This window comes from Silurus meridionalis, chromosome 7 (assembly GCF_014805685.1).
Source record: "Silurus meridionalis isolate SWU-2019-XX chromosome 7, ASM1480568v1, whole genome shotgun sequence".
Lineage (NCBI taxonomy): Eukaryota > Metazoa > Chordata > Actinopteri > Siluriformes > Siluridae > Silurus > Silurus meridionalis.
The window spans coordinates 20,898,082-20,916,940 of NC_060890.1; the positions used below are offsets into that span (position 1 = coordinate 20,898,082).

General features: G+C 36.2%; 1 pseudogene; it reads left to right on the forward strand.

The window, feature by feature from the left end:
• The first annotated feature begins 210 nt into the window (after positions 1–210).
• The window catches only part of LOC124389334, a 39,985-nt pseudogene continuing 21,336 nt past the window's right edge, over positions 211–18,859 (forward strand).

Below are 18,859 nucleotides of genomic sequence, written 5' to 3' on the forward strand. Positions count from 1 at the left end.
TCAGATTTCATATATGTCCTCTCAGATTTCATGGTCATCAGTCAGGAGGGACCCGATTGAAGGTTCATCATGTGATTCGACAAGGTGATATCAGATGTTGGGTTGGGTAGTGTGTCTAAAATAAGGGGTGGGTGAGGGACAAAGCGTCAACAGGGTGACACACACACACACACACACACACACACACACAAGTGTGGCATTGGGGATCAGCCGGGAATCAGGCACATCCTTGTTCATAGGCCCGGGTTTTGTTTGAGAAGAGGCAAGCTGAGGATGATGATGACCACGGTGACGATGACCCAAATGGAGACGCAGTACAACAACGGCTATGTGCAAGGCGAGTACATGCTGCAGGAGGATGACTGGGACAGAGACCTTCTACTCGACCCTGCCTGGGAAAAACAACAGCGCAAGGTGCGAGTCTCCACTAACCTGTGCACTGTGTGTGTCTGTGTGTGTGTGTGTGTGTGTGTGTGTGTGTGTGTGTGTGTGTGTGTGTGTGTGTGTGTGTGAGGGGTTGAGAGGAAGAGAGAGAGAGAGAGAGAGAGAGAGAGAGAGAGAGAGAGAGAGAGAGAGAGAAAGAAAGAAAGAAAGGAATGTGTTGTGGCCATACTGTCTTTAGAATACTTAAATAACATTAACACTTAATACTAATCCTATGGATTACAAGTTTGAAATATGGTAATGTGCCACCTGTCAGACCCTGTGTGTGTGCGTGTGTGTGTGTGTGTGTGTGTGTGGTGTTTTTTCAGTAGTATAATCCTGTGGCAATTGTAGTCTTTAATAATATTTAATATTATATTATATTATATTATATTATATTATATTATATTATATTATATTATATTATATTATATATATAAATATAATATATATGTTGGGGTGTTAGATGTGTTGGTTTGGGGTATAGGAGGTTTGTTGTATTCTGGGTTGTAGGAGGTGGTGGAGATTTCAATGATGTGGGGTAGGGGTGAAAGAGATGTTGGAGATGTTGGGTATGAGGTAGAAGATGTTGCAATATTAGGTATGGTGTGTAAGAGGTGTTGGAAATGTTGGGTATAAGGTGTAGAAGATGTTGCAGATATTGGGTATGGGGTGAAAGAGGTGTTGAAGATGTTGAGTATAAAGTGTAGAGGTGTTGGAGATGTTGGGTATAAGGTGTAAAAGCTGTTGGAGATGTTGGTTATAAAGTGTAAAAGGTGTTGGAGATGTTGGGTATAAGGTGTAAAGAGTGTTGGAGATATTGTGTATTAGGTGTAAAAGGTGTTGGAGATGTTGTGTATGAGGTGTAGAAGACGTTGGAGATATTGGGTATGAGGTGTAGAAGACGTTGGAGATGTTGGGTATGGGGTGTAATAGGTTTTGGAGATGTGTATGAGGTGTGAAATGGTGTTGGACATGTTGGGTATGAGCTGGAGAAGACGTTTGAGATGTTGGGTATGGGGTGTAAGAGATGTTAAAGATGTTGGGTATAAGGTGTAGAAGGGTGTTGGAGATGGTGGGTATGGGGTGTAAGAGGTGTTAAAGATGTTGGGTATGAGGTGTGAAATTGTGTTGGACATGTTGGGTATTAGGTGTAAAAGGTGTTGGAGATGTTGGGTATGAGGTGTAGACGATGTTGGAGATGTTGGGTATAAGATGTAAAAAGTGTTGAAGATGTTAGGTATGATGTGTGAAATATTGCTGGACATGTTGGGTATTAAGTGTAAAAAGTTTTGGAGATGTTGGGTATGGGGTGTAGAAGACACTGGAGATGTTGGGTATGGGGTGGAAAAGGTTTTTAAGATGTTAGGTATGAGGTGTGAAATAAAGTTGGACATGTTGGGTACTAGGTGTAAAAGGTGTTGGATATGTTGGGTATGGGGTGTAAGAGGTGTTTGAGATATTGGGTTGGGATTGCTAGTGCATGTGAGACAATCAAAGTTTTGGGCAATATTGTTTTGGTGTTATCTGGCATTTGCCATTTCACTGCCACTGTTTTCCATATCCACCTGCAATTACGTCACGATGTAGTGATCCGTTTAGAAATACAGTGCCTTGCTTTAGGGTCCAACAGTAAACCAGAGCTGATTTGTGAATTTATGATCACCAAATCAGTAGCACAACAAATACACCACAGTCACCACTCTTCTTTGCAGGTTCGGCAAGAATTGATTCTTTCTTTAGGAAAACATCTAAACATTATTGCAATGAACAGATTATTTTAAATTATGCTTCAAACCACTTAAGGCTTTGTCTTAAATCACCTGCTGCTAGTTCTCATCATGATTATGGTGGTGTTAGAGTCAGGGTTTTTGAAAGTTCACCCTGATTAGCATTTGCTCACAATTACATCCTTGCAATCCTAAATGGTCAGCAATATAACTGGAATGTGGTATGCTGAAAACATCATGCAAGTAGTGTGTGTGTGTGTGTGTGTGTGTGTGTGTGTGTGTGTGTGTGTGTGTGTGTAGGTATCTAACAATAGAACGCAGCAGCAAACAGCTTTCCCACTGTGCCATTTTCACAATGTGCATGCTTGCAAAGACTGTCATTAGTTTTAGGACATCCACCTAATTATAACCTTAAAGCACAGTGGCCTGGGGAACAGTGAGCTTAGGTATGATCAGACTGGCATTTTACATTAGGTGGTTTGATAGGCAGACTATGTGCCTGTGTGAGTTGTAGGTGAATAGTTTGCAATCAAATGTAACACCTGTTTGCTGTGTGTACCTGCCAAGTGAAGTGACTCCAAAGGACTGTATGGATTGTGAACTTTCATATCTCAACTGTGAACATAAAAGCATTTTATGTATATATATATATATATATATATATATATATATATATATATATATATATATATATATATATATACAGGGTGGTATGACAAAGTTTTGAGACCTGCTCTGTTTGAAGGAAAGCACTCTATTTATCTATGTTTTCACAATATCACCTTGAAAATAGTCTCCTTGCACAGCAATACAGTGCTCCCAGCGTTCCTGCCACTTCTGGACCCTTTGAGCTGGATCTTCATCTTAGGGAAATCTGGTGAGTAAGGTCGGTTCGGCAGTAATACCATGTTGTTTCTGACGGTAAATTCACGTGCGAGGGTGTCAGAATTACCTATTTGCTCTTTGTTCTAATTTGCTGTCCATGATAAAATAGCAGACGTGGTAGCGCACATGGTCAGAATAGCACCAGTTGTACAACTCTCAATGTACAAAGGACAATGTCTTTTGGCACAGTGACTTATGAAGGTCGGTGCTCCCTGTGACTTTGCATTCAGCCTTGTGCTGCCACCTGTTTGCATGTGTTTATTTTACTGAAGTATGATACAAATAGAGGAGCTGCACACTCTGTTTGAAGAAGTGGTGGCTCAGTGTTTAAGGTTCTGGGTTACTGATTGGTACGGGGTTGAAGCACGATTATCACCAAGCTGCCACTGCTTTTGAGCAAGGCCTCATCAGTGCTGTATAAGGGCTGACCCTGTTCTCTCGCTCCAGCTTCCTAACATGGGATATGCGAGGAAAGAATTTCACTGTCCTGCAATGTAAACGTGAGAAGTAAAAAAACATTTTTTTAACCTTTATACATTTAATATGGTGTTTTAAACTTGTTATACTTACATAATTAATTAAATAAAACCCACAGTCAGCTTCTCAGAGTTAATTTCAGTTCAATTCTTTTCTGCATCTCTGTATGCACATAATAATTTAATGTCTTTTTTGGATGCATTGGTACCATGTAATGGTTATTTCATTTGAATATAGCATCTCGTCTGACCTTTATTGTCATTTATGGTTATTTAAATCCAACCCAGTGGATCTCAAATTGACAAGCACTGTTTCACATGGCATGCAGACCAGGGCTGCACGCCCAGAACAAATTTCAGCACAAGAATGATTTATTATAGTGGCTCCTAACACAGCTGACACCAACAGAGCAAATGTTCTTCTGTCCATCTTAACCTTCACCTTCAGTTTTGACTTGTAGTTCAGCATATGCATAATTTGATGCCTACCAAAGGAATGATTTTCATAGTAAGAAATAAAATGCACAAATGTGTGCTGTAATGTACAGTAAATCATAGACAATTCTGATTTCACATGCTGTAAATCCTTTTCAAAGTAATTGGCAGACACTATTATTAAGTTTAATGGACTGCACTGAATTCAGCACATTAACCCGTTTCTCGTATTCTTCTCTCATCACCATATTGCATGTATGAGCACAAAGCTGTAATTATAATGACAGACCAGAATCTAGCTTAAAGTGAGATGTCCATGAAATAGAACATCTCAATATACAACGAAGACAGTATTCAACCTGGAGATCTTCAGACATTATAGCGATTTCTACTGTCTCTTTTAGTATCGCTATAGTCTGCCTTTTTCCCAGACATCTCTAATTTCTCCAATCCTCTAATTCTCCAATCTATCTATCGATCTATTATATAAGGGCTGTCAAAATAAACTAGTTAATAAAGCATAAACAGAAATTTTATTTAACTGCACAAATGTTATCAATGCTTTTGATCAATGATTAATGCAGCATGCTTTCTGTTTGACCATTATTATTAAAAATATAAATAAATATATGAGGCGAAATGAAAACCTTCAACACAACACAACACAACACAACCCACATTTATTCATGACGTCCTTTCTTTACTCAAATATAAAAAAAAATTCATCACTTAACATTGATGCGGCAAGTCTCGAATCAAGTAGTTCATTTTGGTGTCTTGATGATCTACATATTTTACCACAGTTACTTTAAAACATTTACAAGAAGATTTTGTCTTCCTGCTTTATACTGATTTTGGTTTCTTTAATAATAAACATACATTTGCAGTATTAAAAAAAGAATAAACCATCCTCTGTAGTCTTCTGATGTCTGATTTTATAGCTGAGCCCATACCAGATGGTTATCGAAATGCACAGGACAGACTCCATGATGGCTGAGTAGAACTGTTTGAGCAGCTCCTGTGGTAGGCTGAACTTCCTCAGCAGGTGAAGGAAGTACATTCTCTGTTGGGCCTTCTTAACAAGGGAGTCAATGTGATCGTCCCACTTCAGGCCCTGAGAGATGGTGGTGCCCAGAGCTTTAATAACGTCACTGCTGCCACAGTGCTGTTCATTATGGTGAGTGGTGGAGTACAGAAGGGTTTCTCCTGAAATGAACAATCCTCTCCACTGTTTAAGCGTATTAAGCTTCAGGTTGCTATGACTGCATGAGACAACCAGCTGCTGAACCTCGCTTGTATGCAGACTCATCACTATTATCAATGAGGCCGATGACTGTAGTGTCGTCTGCAAACTTCAGGAGCTTGACAGAGGGGTCTGTAGAGGTGCATTCGTTGATGTACAGGGAGAAGAGCAGTGGGAAAAGACTACATCTCTGGGGGGCACCAGTGCTGATAGTATAGCTGTTTGACTTGAATTTCCACAGTCTCACTAGCTGCTATATGCCTATCTGTCAGAAAGCTGGTGATCCACTGACAGGGAGAGCTGTTGGGATGATGGTGTAGAAGGCCGAACTGAAATCCATATGAACAGGATCCTCACATAAGTCTCCGGTTTGTCCAGTTGTTGCAAGAGTTAGTGCAGTCCCATGTTTACCGCATCGTCCGCAGACCCGTTTGCCTTCTGCCTACGTCTGTGGTGCGTGAGAGCCAGGAAATGAAACACCAATGGTAGGTTTAATAAGCAGCACAATGACAAGAAATAGGTTGATGGGCTGAAAATGGTATACAATGAGAAGAATCCATGTCACCAAATGGATTAAATGAGTCTTTTTTGAAAATGTAAGAAGTAGAAAGTACAGATATTTGTGTAAAAATTTAATGAGTGAAAGTAAAAAGTTATATAGTAAAAATACTATTAAAAATAAATAGTAAAGTACTAAAACCTGAAAAATCTACTTAAGTACAGTAACAATTTGTACTTCATAACTTCCTATCTCTATCTATGTTTAAATGCATGACATCTGTTCATTCCAAAGCCTCTTTCTATCCCTTTCTTGACTTTTTTTCCTTTCTCTTTTAATGTCTTACTTTCTCTGTGTGTTCCAGACATTCACAGCATGGTGCAATTCACACTTGCGTAAGGCTGGGACTCAGATCGATAACATAGAGGAGGATTTTCGTAATGGGCTCAAGTTGATGCTCCTTTTAGAAGTCATCTCAGGTACATTTTCACTCTTCATATTAATTATGAAAAATTCATAGCCAAAAATTCAAATGATAAGTCCAGTTCAAGGACAACAATTGTCACAGCAACAAAAAGTGATAATGATAACAACAAAAATAATAATATTGATGATAATGATGACAATTAATTAAATCTATCTATTTACAAGCCCAGAAATAAACAAAAATATTGCACATAGTAATAGCTATGTATATAACGCTACACTTACTGTTGAGTAAAAAACCCTCTATTGAAATCACTTTGCCTTCCTTTTTGTATTCAAATTACTGTATAATTAATGACAATTATTATTATTATTATTATTATTATTATTATTATTACAATTTATTAAGTTTAAATTAGACTCTTTACACATTTACTTTAGTCTCACAATTTTTGGCATTTGGTTTGTCCCCTTTGTTGCTTTATTCACACTCGAGCTGGCACAGACTTCATAAGTTTGTGCAAAAACCTATTTTTATTATCAGATTTATATCAAATTCAAAGTGTCATCTAAACACATTTAATAGAAGCGATTAGACATGAAGAACAGCTGCCAAGTTTTTGTACAAAGCAGACGAGATCATAACTATCACACATTTAAAAAGGTCCATAGTGCAGACATTTGTTTTAAATGATGCCAGAATTATGCCTAAATTCACAAGACTATATCTACCATCAGCCACTGAAACTCATTCACTAGTAATTAGCTCTTGTGTATGCCATCACCTCTCACAGCAATCTTTGTCTCAAGTTTTTCTTGGACCATGATTATGCTCATTTCAAGTTAATGCTCTAGTAAACCTATTTGTTCATCTACTTAGTGTTTTTTGTACTCGTGGTTTGTTCTAATGTTAGTTAGATTTTCTGTTTGCACTTAAATGTAATATCTGCATTTGCATCTGCTTATACTTGCTTTACATACAAAATGAAAAGAATCCTTAGTTTACAATGTGACCTTAGACTTTTGGTCCCCACTGCATATACACCAAATAGTGCATGATATGGCAAAAAATATGTCACAATGCTAACAAAACTTTTGAATGTGTTTCGTATGGGTTTTCTGTTTTCTCAACAAATGCCTAACAGGCAAGAGGCATATATAAAATAATAAAATGAAATAAAAACTGTGGAAACCTATAAATGAATATACCAGAAGACAGAGATTAAATAGATAAATTGTACATTTAGGGAAAAGAAAGTACATTTGATTAGTTTGCCCCTTAGGTTTGCTCATTTGACATGAAACTGTTATTGACCTTTATACTGGGCTGAATTAGGCTTTGACATGCTGTGTCACAGTAAGTGATTACATGTTACAGTAATTTTGGATGTGAAGTCATTAATTCAGGTTCCAACTGTGAAGGTTTCTATATTCGTCCTTAGGTGAACGGCTGCCTAAACCTGACAGAGGAAAAATGCGATTTCACAAAATAGCCAATGTAAACAAAGCCCTGGAGTACATAACCAGTAAAGGGGTCAAGCTGGTGTCCATCGGGGCAGAAGGTAACACACCAGTGTTTTTTGTTGTTTTTTCACACCTTATGCAAGTCAAAGATATTGTCAAAGGCAATGTATTATCTTCCCAGAGTCTCTAAATTAATTAAGAATAGCTGTTGATTAAGAGAGTTGGCTGAAATTATAGTTTTATTTTCAGTCGGTGGCTTAGAAATCAAATATTGTACAGTAGGGGAAATAATTATTTGATCTCATGCTGATTTTGTGAGTTTACCTCCTTACAAAGAAATTAACAGACTAGAATCTTCATGGTAGGTTTATTTTAACAGAGAGAAACAGAATATAGAAATAAAATTCCTAAATAAAATAATAGAAAGACTATAAATTAATTTGTATTTGATTTGACTCTCACAAACCCAAATTAGTCCTGTCCTAAAATCATGTCTATAAATGACACCAGTCACAGAATCACCCTCTTCCATTCAATCTCTCTACCACTATGGGCAAGACCAAAGAGCTGCCAAAGGATGTCAGGGACAAGATTGTAGACCTGCACAAGGCTGGAATGGGCTACAAGACCATCAGTCTGTTGCTTTGGCTGTATGTTTTTGATCAAGTCCAGTTGATGCCAAAGAGCTCAATTTTGGACTCATCTGACCACATCACATTCTCCAAAGCCTTCTCTAACCCTTACCATAACCCAGAGGGACCTGTTCATGTGCATTCTTGAGCAGAGGGACCTTGGTGTATTACCAATGGTTTCCTTGGTGACTGTGGTCCCAGCTCCCTTGAGATTTCTTTGTAAGGGGTAAACTCGCAAAATCTGCAGGGCATCAAATAATTACATCTCAACATGTCATTGAAAAGACTGCAGTGTCTGTGAATTATTATTAGGCTTAAATATAAAAAGTATGGCATGTGGGAGGATGACATAACATCAATGTGTTATGTGACATTAGAGATTGTTGATGGCAATATAAAGATGACTTTGGGAATGATCTGGACCATCATACTTCGCTTCGCCATCCAGGACATCTCAGTGGAAGGTAAGAAATGAAAATGCAACTCACATTATGCACTGACATGAATAATAAGTTAGCAGCTCATTAATTTAACAGTTAATTAGCAACTCATTTAACATATCCAGCATACACAATATTTGTGGTTCACATGAAGCAGTTAGTATGATTCAGAGGCAAAGTTTTAGTTCTTAAACCCCTTTTAAAAGCATTCAATTTTGTTTCTTTTTTTTCTGAGAAAATGCTTTTGCTATTTTAAAAATTTGCTTTATTAGTTAAGAGGGTTTTAGTTATAGGAAGGAAAAAAAAAAAGGAAATTTTATCCCTGAATGTTCTGCAAATGGAAAATGTTTTTATAAATTGTATTTATAAAAATGTAGTTTTTTCTCTTTTTATTTTCTCTATTTAATGCTAAGTAATGGCATCTTGACAATAGTAATGTTAAGCTATAAACACACAAGATGTCTTTTTCCACTCTGCACTTTCCACTGTTGGTGTATTAAACTGGAAAGATGGCCTGGCCTTCTGTGCCCTTATACACAGACCTGAACTTAATGATAAAACCATACACTTATAAATACGAGATACAGAAAATAGTATGGATTTTAAACTAGTAATCACAAACAAAACACACAATATTCACTTCTGGTTCATTTTCTCATTGATAAAGCTGAGCAATGTACATTAATACAATGTAAAGCCACTAAGAACTCACAGGTCTATGGAGAGGTGCTCACTTATACAGGAAAGAGTTACTCAGTGAATAAGACATCAGACCTCTGTTAAGACTACAAATCCCAATTTCAAGATGTCCCTGTTGGGCACTTGGCCAAGGTCCTCAACTGCTCATCATATAAACATGGATTTTTAAATTCACCTAATTAGATACACGAGGATTCTTCCAGCTCTTCATTGTTAGTATAACTTTCTTTTCCAGCCATTTGTTGCCTCTGTCCCAACTTTTTTGAGACATGTTGCTGCCATCAATTTCAAATATACCATATGCACATTTCTTCAAAAATTTGTCACTTTGAATAAAACGTGTAATATAAATAATGTTCCATTTGGATTTTAGTCACTTTTGTTACTTATACAATATGTTGCTGAGATAAAATTTAATGTACTTTTTTATTTTTTGCACGTATTATTCGATCTATTGAATATTAGTGGGATTTTTTCAGAAACCTCAGCTAAAGAGGGCCTTTTGCTATGGTGCCAGAGGAAAACAGCTCCCTACAGGAACGTCAATGTCCAAAACTTCCATTGCAGGTGAGAAATTTGGAGCGATTTTGTGTACTCCCTTAGACTACATAATGTTTCAGATTTACAAATTTACATTCTGAGCTTGAATACACACACTCAGAATTCTCAGCACCCTGTCAGTGAATAATTTTTGCTACCAATCTGGAAAAGAATAACCACTTTCTACTAAAAAACAATTAGCTTTTACTCAAAAATAAAACTATTCTGGTTCTTAAGTGTATTCTGTGATGCTATCAGCTGCAGAGAACGAATGATTCGCTGACATATATTACAGTAATGATGTGAACTTCTAAAAAACTTTGCTTTTGTTCTCTTTAAAACTTTTTAATTGGTCTTCCAAAGACACTTGCAGATCATGTAAGATCATGTTACAGGACACAACATGAAATAAATAACATCATAAGTATCCAATATTTTAAATATAGACAAAATAAGTTCTAATTTTCTATTATAATAAACCAAGATTCAAGACATTTCTTCACTGATTTCCAACTTGATCTTTTTTCTTTACTTTTTTAATTCTAAAGAGAAAAAAGCTACTTTCCCATATCTCAGCGTACAGGGTGGCTGGTGCAGAGAGGATTAAGTGCCCTGCTCAAGGGCCCAACAGTGGCAGCTTGGCAGTGGTGGAGCTTAAACCCTTGACCTTAAGATCAGCAACCCAACACCTTAACCTTTAAATCATCACTGCCCGCAAAAGTGAATCATTCTAATTATTAACCTATATAATATATAAAAAAATTATTGTTGAAAAATGATTATACTTATTAAAATAAATTCTAATATTATCTGTAAATGGAATCAGAAAAATCTAAGCTATATTTATGTGTCTAGAAATTGACTTAATTCTCTTATATATTGTTTATTGGCAAAACCTCCATCATTTCAACACAAAAATGATTATCGCTACTGGGGTGCATTGTAACAGTATCTTACCCTAATATAACTATACTATATTCATTTTAAAAAGTAGCGATGTTCATCCAATATTTGTGCAATCAGATTTACCAGTTTGACTGCATAGTATGTTCAATAGAATGTAGAATAAAAAATTTTGCATTTCCAATTTAATAGTTTTAAAGTAAACCCACTGAATTCAAATGAACAGTCTAATTGAATTGTTATACTTTAAAAGCTCAATAATGACTATAATAGTTTTGACAATACTGCACTGATTTGCATGATTATAACAAAATAATAGACTGGCTATGTTTCACCTGAAGAACCTTGTACTTCTTATACCATATGCAAGGGAATAAATCTTTGGCATGTTCAATCAGGTGTATGTGCAAATTAAGGAAATTAAATGACTGAACAATTTTTTGCTGTTTTTTTTCTGAGAAAAAAGGTTTCCCTATTTAAAGTTAAAGTGGTTAAGACATTTTGAAATAGGTGCAAATAGATGTACAGTGAATTTAAACCTTAACAACCCTGCACTTTTCTTTCATTTCATTTAATGCTATGTAATGGTGTTTTGACGATATTGACATCATGCTATATACACACAACATTTTTTCCCCTCTCTGCACTTTCCACTGCTGCTTTGTTAAGCTGGAAGGACGGCCTGGCCCTCTGTGCCCTTATACACAGACACAGACCTGATCTGATTGACTACTCCAAACTCAACAAGGTCTGCTTGCTATTCTATATGGCTTTCTGATCAATTGTGTGTGTGTGTGTGTGTGGGTGTGTGTGTGTTAGAAACATGGCTAATGATTTCTAGGAATTTGTCACCATGTCTAAGAATTTCTTTTTTGACTCATTTCCTTCCTATGTGTGTAATTTCAAATACTAACTATGCTTTTCTTCAAAGTTTAACTAAACATTTTTTTGTAAGTTGTCATTAAAGGTGAAGGTATCGAGGCTTGTTTACGCCACATAAAAAGACAAAACATGTTTAATTGTGGCTTTATTTCTCGCAATTCTGCCTTTTTTCTCACAAGTCCGACTAAAATCAGGCAGCATCACCCCCTCTGTAGTGCCAGAAAGCTTTACACATTCGCATTCGGATCGCATGGAATCAAACTAAGCCTTCAATCCCTGGAGAGAAATCGAAGAAAACGAAGTCAGAATTGGCAAAAATAAAGTCGAAATTACAAGAAATAAAAGAAGAATCGCAAGAAATAGAGCCTGATTTGCAAGAAATAAAGGTGAAATTATGAAATTCTTTCTTTAACGTTGTGAAAACTGACTTCTATATTAGAGAGTAGTTTGCTCCCCTCACTAACACGTTTTCATGCATATGTTTTCTTTGCAAGGCAATAGTGTGCACCGAATGGTCCCTCTAACACAGTTTCTGGTCCCTACAAGACAGGTGTTTTGGCAGGTGCTCTTAATAATTCTAAAAACACCCGAGTGCATCTTTTATTAATGTATGCGCAGGATGATCATCTCGGCAACCTGAACCTGGCTCTGGAAATCGCAGAGAAACACCTGGACATCCCCAAAATGCTGGATCCAGAAGGTACTTCTGTACATGACACACAGTACAAATTCACAGAAATTCAGCTATTTGGAAGTCACTCTGGATAAGGGCATCTACTATATGCTGTAAATGATAGTTTTACTTGGCTAGAAATAAATTAAAAAAATGTATACATATATAAAATGTAGAAAAGGTACACGGCAAAAATGTACGAACTGTGGTATAAAGTGCAATGATGTTTAACACTGATCTGAGAAAGTGAAAACGTTAATAGTATAATAGACATTGTTTAATACAGGATAGGCCACATGTATTGACATGAATGTTGGCTGTGTGGGTGTTGTGCTGAGATATCTAATGTTAGTACAGTATGTACTGGATATGGATATGGATATGAATTCAGTGGTGCTTGAACATTTGTGAACCATTTAGAAATTGTGAACCCATCAGAAGTCCTAATACCATGTCCTAAGACAAAGACACCTAATTAAACAACTGAGCAAAAAAATATACTTTACATTTATTTATTGAGGAAAAGGATCAGATATTACATGTGCAAAATGTAAGTGAACCTCGAGTATTAGCAGTTAATTTGAAGGTGGAATTAGGGTTAAGTTTCAATCATTTCGATTAGCCATGGTTTCCATGGTTACCCATGAAATGATAACATTAACTTAAATCTTAATTTTGTCTTTTATTCCTCTTGTGCTGAATTCACAATATACATATTTTGGTTGTTGTTGTATGCACATTCATGTGTATAGGTGTGGACAAACTGTAAAAACAATTCACAAATGCTATCCAATATTGTTTACATCACCAATTTAATTTTAACAAATCAGCATCATTTAAACATCAGCTTTGGATAGTAAGCATTAAATGATATGCTTATAAATCAAATATAATAATCTCTATAATGCTAATATCACAAATTGTCATAATAAAATTACATATATGCATTAAGCATTATCACATGTTTCTAGAACAGTCTGTTACACAAGCATACTAAAGTTTGTTTACCAACTAAATGCAAAATATATTGCATGAATATTTCAACAAGCAATATAAAAAAACAGTAAATGTCTACACAAACATTAAATCACAAGTGTATAACATTAGCCGTTTAGGCGCTAATCGCAAAAGCTATCTACAGAATATATCAGAAATGATCAATTCACTTAAACATGTAAATTACTCACCACGCTGGGAATATAGTTTCAAACTATCATTTCAAACTTCTATCTTCATAGAAGTTTAGTGAGGTTTTAACATGAGAACAACAAGCATTCATTTTTTTTTCTGCAAACTATTTTCTAAACATATTTCTTCATCAGAGTCTGGTGGTAAAGGACATGCTCCTGCTTCTCAGTTTTTAGAACCTACAGTGAGGAAAATAAGTATTTGAACACCCTGCTATTTTGCAAGTTCTCCTATTTAGAAATCATGGAGGGGTCTGAAATTGTCATCGTAGGTGCATGTCCACTGTGAGAGACATAATCTAAAAAAAAAATCCAGAAATCACAATGTATGATTTTTAAACTATTTATTTGTATGATACAGCTGCAAATAAGTATTTGAACACCTGAGAAAGTCAATGTTAATATTTGGTACAGTAGCCTTTGTTTGCAATTACAGAGGTCAAACATTTCCTGTAGTTTTTCACCAGGTTTGCACACACTGCAGGAGGGATTTTGGCCTTGTAAACTTGTGTGTATATATATATATATATATATATATATATATATATATATATATATATAGGTTTATATCCAAATGTTTATTATATTATGCATGAGGAGGTTTTGGTGAGGAGAATGAGGATATGTGATAAGGAAAGGGGGGGTAGAGGCGATAACCGGAGGCGGAGGGAAAACTAATTTTTTACTATAACTCCTGTACACTACGTATCCCCAAACTTTACATTTTTTACTTTTTCTTCTTTGCTTATCTTGATTTTTGTCCTCAGAAAACTCGTACATTCATGCACTCATAGGTCATGGTAGCACTGTACTTATACATACACGTTTACATTTGCGGCATTTGGCAGACACCCTTATCCAGAGCGACTTACAACTGAGCAGGGGAGGGTTTTTAGGTACTTTAGGGCTTTTGCTCAAGGGCCCAGCAGTGGCAGCTTGGTGGTGGTGGGATTTGAACCTGTGATCTTCTGATCCAAAGCCACTGAGCACTCAGCCTTAACCACTGAGCTACCACCTCCCTCCACATCCTACACATACTTCACAGTACATATACTCATGCTTTAAAAATATTTTGGTAAAAGTTGAAGTACTGACTATACTTTTTTTACTCAAGTTAAAGTAAAGAAGTTTGGGCTCTGACATGCACTTAAGTAAAAAGTAGGCATTCTTACTACCTGTTTTAGTGTCAAGATGGTAACTGGATGCCACATCATATTAATATTAGGGCTGTCAATGTATTAAAATATTCAATGGTGCTGTTCTAAATGTACCTTAAATTACTACTTTCCATTTTTTTTATACTTTAATCAACATGGGCATTATTCGTGAAACCAAACTCAACATAGCATGAAGACAAAATATTCTTGTAAAAGTTTTAAAGTAATTATGGTGTTTTAAATTACGTAAATTATCAGGACACCAAACAGAATCTTTGCTATGTTTCCAGACGGATGGGTAATGAGCTGATACCGGAGAAACTGTACTTTTTTTAACTTATATACAGATTACATAATCAGAGAAAATTTGTATTCGGTGTGAATTGGTTTATTTAAAAGATTTTTCAAGCTTTATCTACATATATTTATTATGTCTGTGAGGAAAATATTTACTGAGATTCAGGGTGTTTTATTTGTGTTGTGTCTGTTTACTTTACAAAAGCACAACGTTTTAATGTTATTATGAGTGTGTACTAATAAAATTGGACCCTTTACATATTCAAATAAAAAAAAAAAAAAAGACAGCAATTTATGTTAGTTTTGGCGTTATGAGAAAAAAATGGCACAAAACCGCCGGTGCGTTTGTCAACACCAAAGGGGTTAACTGTGTGCATCATGGTGGATTTCGGTGCTGATTTGAGACTTGGTGCATCAGTAAAACAATTTTTACTAATTAAAAAGAATTTTTCGGTGGAGCTTATTTATTTATTTTTTTATATCTGAGCAAAGAAAATACATCATGAATAAACGTGTATTGCGCTAAAGGGTTTATTTTCGCCTCTTTTATTTATTTATTTATTTATTTATTTATTTATTTATTTATTTATTTATATTTTTTAAAAAAATGGTAAAACAGAAATGCGTGCTGCATTAATTGCACGTTTATTTAACCACTGCCTTTAAAATCAATTTGCATTTTGACAGCCTTAATTGATATATTAACACAAAACCAATAAAAAAGTTCTACCCAATAAATGTATCCAGGCTGAACATCCACCATATTAAACACAAGCAGAGAAAAGATGATAATGATGATCATGTGATCAGGAATGTCTCTGTTCTATCATGTTTACATCGCTGATTCCCTCTGTCTCATCCACGTTACCCCCAGACTTCTTGTTGCCTTTTGCCTGCTCATTGATTGCTTCATAAACTACCCTACATTTGAAGTGTGTGGGAGCCAGGAAATGATACACCAGTGGTAGATTGAAAAAACAAAAATGCAATGACACTTAATAGGCTGATGGTTTAAAAAACAGCATGCAATTAAAAAGAAAAATATTGACATTTCACCAAATAGATTCAAACTAAAGTAACAAGGCTGTTTTGAAAATGTTAGAAGTAGAAAGTACAGATATTTGTGTAAAAATATAATGAGTAAAAGTAAAAAGTGGTCCGAAAAATAAATGGTGAGGTAAAGTACTGATGCCAGAGAAATCTACTTAAGTACAGTAACAAAGGATTTGTACCGCATTACCTCCCACCTTTGAATATAAGTATGACAAAGCAAATATTGTTAATGAATTTACATATACTATATTGCAAATCTGAACATATAGCATATATTGCAACCTGTGAGCGCTGAATGCTGCTATATTCATGCAACTAGTCTGCTGCTGCGGCTACTGACAGAGTGTTATGCTCATTAGGCTATAAAGGTTATAAAATCATCCTAAAGAGTATGGAGACTACCAGTCCACAGACAGTCAGAGAGATTGTATAGAAATTGAGGGCATTAAAGACCATTTGGAAAAAAAAAAAACTCTTTTTGGGATTGCCAATTGTTTGTGTTTCTCCATCAGATAACACTAAACAACAATAGATAGGGGTGCAAATTGAACATTCCAAATAGAACATTGCTGGCTGTGTGCAGTGTGTCTAAAGGTCACATTGACAAGCCAGAAGTCTACTGGAAAAATGTTTTATGGACAGCTAACCAAAGAATATTATGTTTGGAGCAAAAATTTAAGCACTGCTTGGTTTCTCATCAGAATGTCCTCAGTGCAGGAGATCTGCTGTCTGCTGTCAGATGTATACCAGTGTGTGTGTGTGTGTGTGTGTGTGTGTGTGTGTGTGTGTGTGTGTGTGTGTGTGTGTGTGTGTAATGGCAGTAAATGTTGAGCGAATGGGATTGTATGCTAAAAATAATGAGTTTACATTTTTGCTCTGCATTTGCCTGCTTAGCACCGTTGCATGATGGATCTTACAATAGACACTGTAATTGTCTCTTGTAGTAAAGAGAGGTCAGTATGTCAATCCTGTTGTGTTTTTATAATAATATATAAGGGAAAGAATGTGTTTTTTTTCAGTGAGCTAATAAAGGCTGAGTTTTTAGCAGACTATACTCATTCATTAGAGAAAGAGGTAAATAGCAAAGGATGGCAAATTGGATTTCACTGCAGATAGAGATGCTTGTATTTGAGGTTGCTGCAAATAAAGGTGTTTTTTTTTCTTTTTTACCTCAGTAACAACAGATGTGCGCACAAAAGTGCCCCCTATTTATAGTGTTTTGTCTAAGCTCATTGTGTGTCAGGTATAAAAAATAAATAAATACATTTTCGGAACTTATTTTATGGAACCTTACTTTGTCATAGAACAGAAAAGGTTTGATGTCATATATTTTATATTACTAGATTACCAGACTTCTTATCTCATCTCATCCAGGTCTATAATGTGTATAAATCAGTGGCAGGCCGTGCATTTGGTACCTGGGCCTTTTAGTGGGGACTTACCCAACTTAATCCACATCTTAATACCACCACTATCCCGTCGTGATTATAGAAACCATCAAGACAAAAACGCAATGTAACAACGAGAGAGGCATTTCAGATATGGAGGTTGAAAACCATTTTACCAAAGCAAGAAACTCAGTTAAGACAACTCCAAACCTCTACACTACAACTGCAACTGTGCACCTACATCATCTGGAGCAGTTTAGAATCGACATTTGTGTAATAACTTGACAAAAACTTAAACATTGTAATAAAATACAACCTACCCACCAGAGATGCAGACTCATAATTTGCACTGCTCCTCAAGGGCTGTAATCCAGTGGTACCGTGATTTATCAGTGCTTACCGAATTTTCTTCTAGTCAATCGCTGTCTAATTCTTGCCTGTTTTTTGCCTTTTACCTAGTTTATTGCATACAAACAAAACGGACATCCATGTGTCTCAAAAGCAATAAAAGTCTGGGCGTTTCCAAACTTTTAACAGGCACTCTAGTGTATATGTATATGTATATGTATATACTATATGAATGGTTGTATTGGGACTACTGACCATTACACCAATTACACTACAGGGACTGTAATAGTATTGCAAACTCAAACTCTCAAAATATTAATTTGGTCTCTTCTTTGCAGCTTTTAGTAAGGCTTTCCACAACATTTTGGAGTGTTTATGTGTGAATCTTTGCCTATTTATCCAATAGAGCAAACAGCCCAATTCTATTTTCCCTCCTCCACCAAATTCTACATTGTCTATAGTGTGAAGTGGGTCTAATGGCAGTGTGCTTTACTGCTCCATCTGATGCTTGCGTTGGACTTGGTGGTGTGAGGCTTGCATGCAGCTGCTTGGTTATGGAAACATGTTCCTTTGAGCTCCCACTACACAGTATTTGGGCTATTAATGGCGAGGAAGAGCAACGCAGATGCATTATTTGCTTTGAGGATGTTGATGGAGAAGTATAGAGAATGTTAAAAGGAGTTGCATTGTGTGTTTGTGGATTTAGAGAAAGCGTATTACAGGATGGTGAGAGAGGAGGTGTGGTATTGTGTGAGGAAGTCAGGTGTGTCAGAGAAGTATGTGAGGGTGATGCCTGTATGAGGACAGTGTGACAGCAGTGAAGTGTGCAGTAGGAATGACAGACTGGTTCAAGGTGGAGGTTGGACTGCATCAAGGATCGGCTCTGAGCCCTTTCCTGTTTGCAGTGGTGATGGACAGGTTGACGGACGAGGTCAGACAGGAGTCTCTGTGGACTATGATGTTTGCAGATGATATTGTGATTTGTGATGAGAGTAGGGAGCAGGCTGAGAAGAACCTGAAGAGCTGGAGGTATGCACTGGAGAGAAGGGGAATGAAAGTCAGTAGGAGTAAGACAGAGT